Source organism: Marmota marmota, unplaced genomic scaffold (genome assembly GCF_001458135.2).
Source record: "Marmota marmota marmota unplaced genomic scaffold, marMar, whole genome shotgun sequence".
In the NCBI taxonomy this organism is placed as follows: domain Eukaryota; kingdom Metazoa; phylum Chordata; class Mammalia; order Rodentia; family Sciuridae; genus Marmota; species Marmota marmota.
In genome coordinates this window covers 15,019,446-15,026,359 of record NW_026000249.1, presented here as the reverse complement: position 1 = coordinate 15,026,359, position 6,914 = coordinate 15,019,446, and positions in this window count along the sequence as shown.

The following is a 6,914-nucleotide window of genomic DNA, read 5'->3' as shown; positions in this document are numbered from 1 at the left end:
GTTCTCTGTCTTATCTTGATTACTTAGGTGTTCAGCTATGTCCTTCCAAAGGCTTGAGTCCAGAACCTTAATCCAAAGAATTAATTTTTTTGAGATTCTCTTGATAAGAAGTACATGGACTCCTTCTGGTCACTACTTCTTGTGGTCTGCCAGACCTGTCCCTTTCTGGTATGATGTGATGCAAGGAGTGGTTTCTTGACAAGAATCTCTGGTGGCCTCTCTGCAGTGTCATGTGAAGCCCCTTGATATTATCAAATGTTGTAACATTAACTGCTCTAAGACCCTAGGATTCCTCCATTTTCTGATAGGAGTCCACCCCCTTTCTCCAGTCATAGCCTGAAACATACTGAAGTAGAAAATGAGGATCCTGATATTATGTTTGTCCCTCTCTTTGTTGACATCAAGGGCATTTCTTAATTGTCTGAGGAATCAATTCATAGCTGTATTCTGTGTGATTTACTCTTATTTTCCGATTCTATTTTAGTTGATTCCTTATGTTAAGATAACTTAAATAGCTCTTCATCAACCACTCAAGAGGTTTCAGGTGGATATTAGTTATCTACCTGAACTTAGTCTGCTTTGATCAATCCCAAAGTTCATGCTTTTCTGATATTTACCGTTGGTTCTGGTACCTGCGTTCTAACATGCTAAGGAGGATTCCTTCAGTGAGTACATGGAACTTCTCTATTACTGTAAGACACATTTTAAAGAATTCCACTTATGGGCACACCCTCATGCAAATTCTAGTTTAACAGACTGAGTCTTCCTCCAGGGTTTCTCATTTTTTTTTTTTTGATTATCTGTATGATGTTGTTCTTTGTTTATTCCTTCTTAAGCGGTTCCATGGTTGATTTTGGGGCATGGGAAATAGCAACCCCAACTTGTTCGTCATCTTGGAACATATGGATAAGACAATTATCTCTGTAAATAAGGACAATTAACATGTTTACCATTTTCCCCCTGAATAAATCTAGTATACTGCTCTATTTGGGACATTTCTCTCCTAATTCTATCAGTAAATTTTTATATTTGAGCCCATAAATATAGTTTGAAGTTTCCAGTCGATTCATTTTACATATTTTGCTGTTATAAATGGCAAATTTTTCATTACATTTTCCAATTAGTTATTGATTTTTGTGGCTAGGCTTCCAGTTTTGCTATAATGATTTTATATGCTAGTTTTTAAAATTTTTCTTTGCATAATTGAATGTCAATTACTTTGATACTTTAATCATAGGATCATATTGTTACTGTTATGTTTCTTCTCATTATTCATATTTCTTTATTTAGGTGTTCTTGTGCATTTTTTCTTGTATATTCCAATCTAGATTTCCTTATTTCTTTGTGATTTTTCCAGAAATATTTGGGTATGTTCCTAACATTTCATATTTACATATATTTGTATGTGACAGAGAGTCCATTCTAATCAAGTCAGGTAAAAGTTATTACAATGAACTTGTGGAAAATTTTGTATGAAGAACATAATCACATTTTTTCTTGCCTATCTATTATTGCAGTAAATAACACTACACTATTTTTTCCTTTTCCTTTTCTTTTGGTACTAGAGGATGAACCCAGGGGTGCTTTACCACTTAGCTACATCCCTATTTCTTTCTTTCTTTCTTTCTTTTTTTTTTAAAGATAGTGTCAGACTAAATTGCTGAAGCTAGCCTGGTATCCTGGAACTCGCATTCCTCCTGCCTCAGCCTTTCAGGTGACTGGGATTACAGGCATGTGCTACCATACCTGGCCACTATTTTTATCTAATGCAGTATCTTTGCATTCTTTGGGCACAGGCTACTTATTAATTTGCCACTCTATGCTATGAAGTTATTTATGATATTTGTGAGTTTGACAGAAGTGTTCTTTTTTGGGGACATCCTTAATATAAATACTTAATATGGATGGTATTTGCATCAAAGTGAGCTAGAATGGTAAGAGAGAGGAGTATTTTCCCAATTTTTGTGGGGTTTTGAAGACTTTACTTAGTTGATTATTTTTTCTTTAAGCATTTATTGTAAGGAACCCATAAACCCACAAACCTGGCTAGTTTGGAACATTTGAGGATGCCTTGGGTTTTGATTATAGTTATAATTTGAGTTGTTCCATTATGTTTTCTATTTTTATGAACCTATTTAGTCTTCTATATTTTGCTTATTGTTTTCTAATTTAATTGAGTTTTTAACTTTACAGGAATATTTGCAATAAAATATTTTTATTGTTGAAATTCACAAATGTATTCGATAATACAGAGAGTGGGATCATAAAATCAATACAGCTGGCACACAATATCAAGAGCCCTCAACAGTTATAACAAGCTTGATCAGGTGAAGGTTTATTTATTTGTTTATTGGCAAGATCACTCTAGAAGTTTAGAGGCGATACTTTGCACTTCCATTAGGAAATATTTTTGGTGAGTAGTCATGGAGGTTCATCATCCCAGTTGAGTGGGCTGCAGAATAATAATTGTATCATTCCTTTGCATTTATTAGCTAAAATAATTATATAGGCCGAATTGTTTTTCTTATTTACCATTTGTTATCCTGATGTAATGATAAACATATTTTATAGTGTTCTCCTTATATCTTTACATTCCTTCTGTTGGTATAATTGGTAAAATATTATGTAACTAATATTTATTTATTATTCTTTTTATTATAAAATTGATACCTTTTATAATTATAATTGATATAAAATTCTACCTTTCATTAGTTGACTCTTTTATCTTCCAATTCATTAGTTCTTCACTTATCTTCATTATTTCCTACTTTTTAATTACTTGGGCATAACATAATGTTATTTCTGTAGCTCTTGAATGATTTGGACATTTGAATGTTTTTTGATAAATCTACATAAAGCTATAGCATCCCTTTAGGTACCACTTGGGTAATTTTCCATAGGCCATATTCTAGAGCTTTATATGTAGTGTGCAAAATTTTAAAAGTTGAGTAAGTATCTACATTAGAGTCTTAGAATATTGAATATTCATATTAATGCATACTTACATATGTAATATACACAACCCCCCACACATATGTGACAAAGTTCAGTTTTTGCTATAAATGAAAAGAGTTTCACATGATAAAAACTGATCATCAATATTATTGGCCAACTATAACCATCGGGGTTATCCAGGAAACAGGACCTACTCTAAATATATAACTCAAAATTTAATGCTGGAAACTGTTTATTTGAGAAGCCAGTCAAGGATACTTGAATAGAATACTTAGCAACTATCAGAAGGCACTACAGTCTGTGTGATAAAGAAACAAAGCGAAAAGGTATTGTTCCTGGGGAGTAAGAGTTTCAGTCAGCAGCATGAGAAACCATGATTGAGTAATATGAAGGAATTTGGAGCCACATGGATGTAGCCATTGAAAGAGACCCGACTTGCTGCAGAGAGAAAAAAAAAATTAAAAAAAAAATAAACTGGCACTTTAATCTTCTTGGGCTGTTGTCACCTCTTGGATGAATGTAGCTTGCATCCTGGTGTTAGAGAATACGGATCATAAGAAATTGGTGTCATATATTTTGCAGTGGGAACAGAATAGGTGGAAGCTTGAGGAATTGACCTGAGGACAACTAAGTTCAAGTCTGGCACACCTCATGGGCAAAGTAGATGAGAAAAAAACATATGTAATCTGACATATAATAGACATTTATAAAATTAGCATTCATTTATAATAAACATTAGCAGACTAGAAAGGAATATCTACAGATATGACAGCAACAACATCCATAGTAAATACTTAATTTGGAAAGGCTTTACTTTACAATTGGGGAATAGAAAACAGTACCTGCCATCAGCATTTCTACTGAACATTTTAAAAGATGATACTACAAATTGCTGTAATAGGAATTGGAAAAAATAAAGGAACAAAGATCAGAAAATAAGAGTCATCTTTTATTGTTAATAGGCTATTAGAATGTATGTGGATACTACTTAAGATAAACTGTCAAATTAGTATAAATATTTTTAAAAGTTGAGCATGTAAGATTGAAATATAAACATATAATTTGTTACTGTACCAACAAATAGTATAAAGATAAAATTAAACAATATATAACTTTCAAATATGTGTAATAAAATTCTGGTGTTCAAGATACACATGCACATTCACACACATTTTATATATATGATATATACATATATTGAGAGAAATTAATGAAAACTCAAGTAAGTAGTGACTTATTATATTTGTGTGAATTTTCAAAATTATAGACAGGCTCATTATTCTCAGATTTAGTCTATAGTATATGGTAATTCCTATTCCCCCTAAAAGAAACTTTGTTTATTATATGTATGAAACTTTTTAGGCTGATTGTAGATTTTAAATTTACTTGCAAATGTCCCTAAAGTGTCAGCATACTCTCAAGAAAGAAAAACAATGAGGACACACTCTGCTAGGTATTAAGAATCATTTTGTAAAATCTAGAAATTATTTTTTACAGTTTTACAGATAAGCAAATAAGCCAATAGAACACAATGTAATATCCTCAAATAGACTCACTTATATGTGAATCCCTGATAATAAAAAATGCCATTTTTGGAAGTAGGGTAAGAATAGTTTTTTAGTCAGCTTTTTCAATGCAGTGACCAAAATACCTGAACAGAACAATTAGAGGAGGTAAAGTTTATGTTGGGGCCTCACAGTTTCAGAAGTTTCAGTCCATAGAAGGTTGACTCTATTCCATGGGGCTTGAAGTGAGGCAAAATATCAAGGAAGAGGAGTGTGGCAGAGGGAATTGTCTCACATGATGATCATGAAGCAGTGAGAGACTCAACTAGCCAGATATAAAATATATACTCCAAAAGCAGGCCCACAGTGCCTACCTCCTCTAGTCACATTCTACATGCTTTAAGCTACCACTGAGTTAATCCCTATCAGAGGATTAATTCATTGATTGGGTTAAGGTTCTCATAACCCAATAATTTCACCTTTGAATGTTCTTGCATTTTTCTCACACATGAGCTTTTGGGGGACATATCACATCCAAACCATAACAAATACTATTTTTAACTAAGATAGGATAAAGGAAGAACTGGATATCCAAATAAATAAGGAAAAGCAACTGGAACATTCCTTCACAGTAGAAATAAATATCCATCCCAAGAGGGATTAAACTTTCCTTTAAATATTTTATTAATAAAAATTTTCAAACTTATATATATAAGAGCAAAAATAATGATTTTTTAAAAAAATATTGCATTAATTAGAAAGATAACAATATGGGTTAAATAGGGCATCTGGAAATAAAATAACTGAAAGACAGAGGTAAAATCAGTTCATTGAGTAACAGAAGGGCTAGGAAAACTGTGAAATAGTTCCATCCATGTTGTCCCAAATGATATTTCATTATTTTTATTATTAAATAGTATTTAATTGTTTATATGCACCATGGTTCTTTATCCATTCATCAGTTCATGGACACTTTAGTCATTTTCATTTCTAGGTGTATTGTGAAGAGTGCTACAATAAATATAGGAGTGCAAATGTCTTTTTTTGTATTGGAAATTTAACCCAGGAAACCTCTACCACTGAGCTACATACTCCTCAGCCCTTTTATTTTTCATTTTGAGACAAAGTCTCATGAAATTGCCAAATTGGCCTCAAACTTGTGATCTCCTGCCTCAGCTTCCCCAGTTGCTGTGATTGCACTGCAGATGTCTTCTCTACATACTGATTTTAATTCCTTTGGATATATACCTAGTAGTGGGTTTGCTGGATCATATGTTACTTGTATATTTAATTTCTCAAGGAACCTACATAGTATTTTACATCATGACTTGACTTACTTATATTCCCACCAACAGGGTACAAAGGTTGCCTTTTTTCTACATCTTCACTAACACTTATTTTATTTGTGTTTGTGATTGTAACCATTTATACTAGGGTGAGGTGATATCTTACTGTGGTTTTGATTTGCATTTCCTTGGTGATCAGTGATTTTTTGAGATTCTTTTCCATAAAACTCTTGGTCATTTGTATGTCTTGTTTTAAGAGATGTCTTTTTAGGTCTGTTTCCTGTTTATAATTGGGTTATTTGTTTTTATGTTACTGAACTTTTGGAGTTCCTTATATATTTTGGATATTAACTGTAAGATGTAGATTTTGAAAATTCTTTTTTTATTGTGTAGGTGGTCTCTTTGCTCTGCTGATTATTTACTGTGCAGAAACTTTTCAGTTTTATGGAATGCATCTTGTCCATTTTTATTTTTTGCTCTTCTCTCCTGTGCTTTTGGAGTCATCTTCAAAAACGTATTTCACCATTCCAAAATCATGAAGTCTTTCTCCTATGTCTTCTGCTAATAGTTTCAGAGCTTCAGTTCTTACATTTAAATTTTAATCCATCTTGAGTTGATTTTTGTATCTGGTAAAAAGTAGTGATCTAGTTTCAGTTTTTTTTTTTTTTTTTGCATTTGGATATTCTATTTTCCTGGCACAATTTATTGGCAAAACTGTACTTTCTTCAATGCATGCTTTTAGGAGTTCTGTTGATAATTGTCTGTAAACATGTGAGTTTACTTCAAGGCTCTCTGTTCTGTTGCAATGGTCTTTGTGTCTGTTTCTATGCCAATACAATGCTGTTTTGATTATTATAGCATTGTAGTAAATTTTAAAATTTACTAATTGCCCCTTGCTTTATTCTTTTCACTCAAGATGACTTTGGCTATTTGATGTTTTCTGTGGTTCCATATAAATTTCAGTATATATTTTATTTTATTTTTATTTAATTTTATTTTTTATACAAATGGAGGACAACTTTTCATTTCTTTGGTTGCATACGAGGTAGAGTCACACCATTCATGCAATCATAGCTGTATATAGAGCAATATTGTCCATCTCATTCCACCATCTCCCCCTCCCATACCCCTTCCCCTCCCCCCTGATTAATCCAAAGTTTCTCTATTC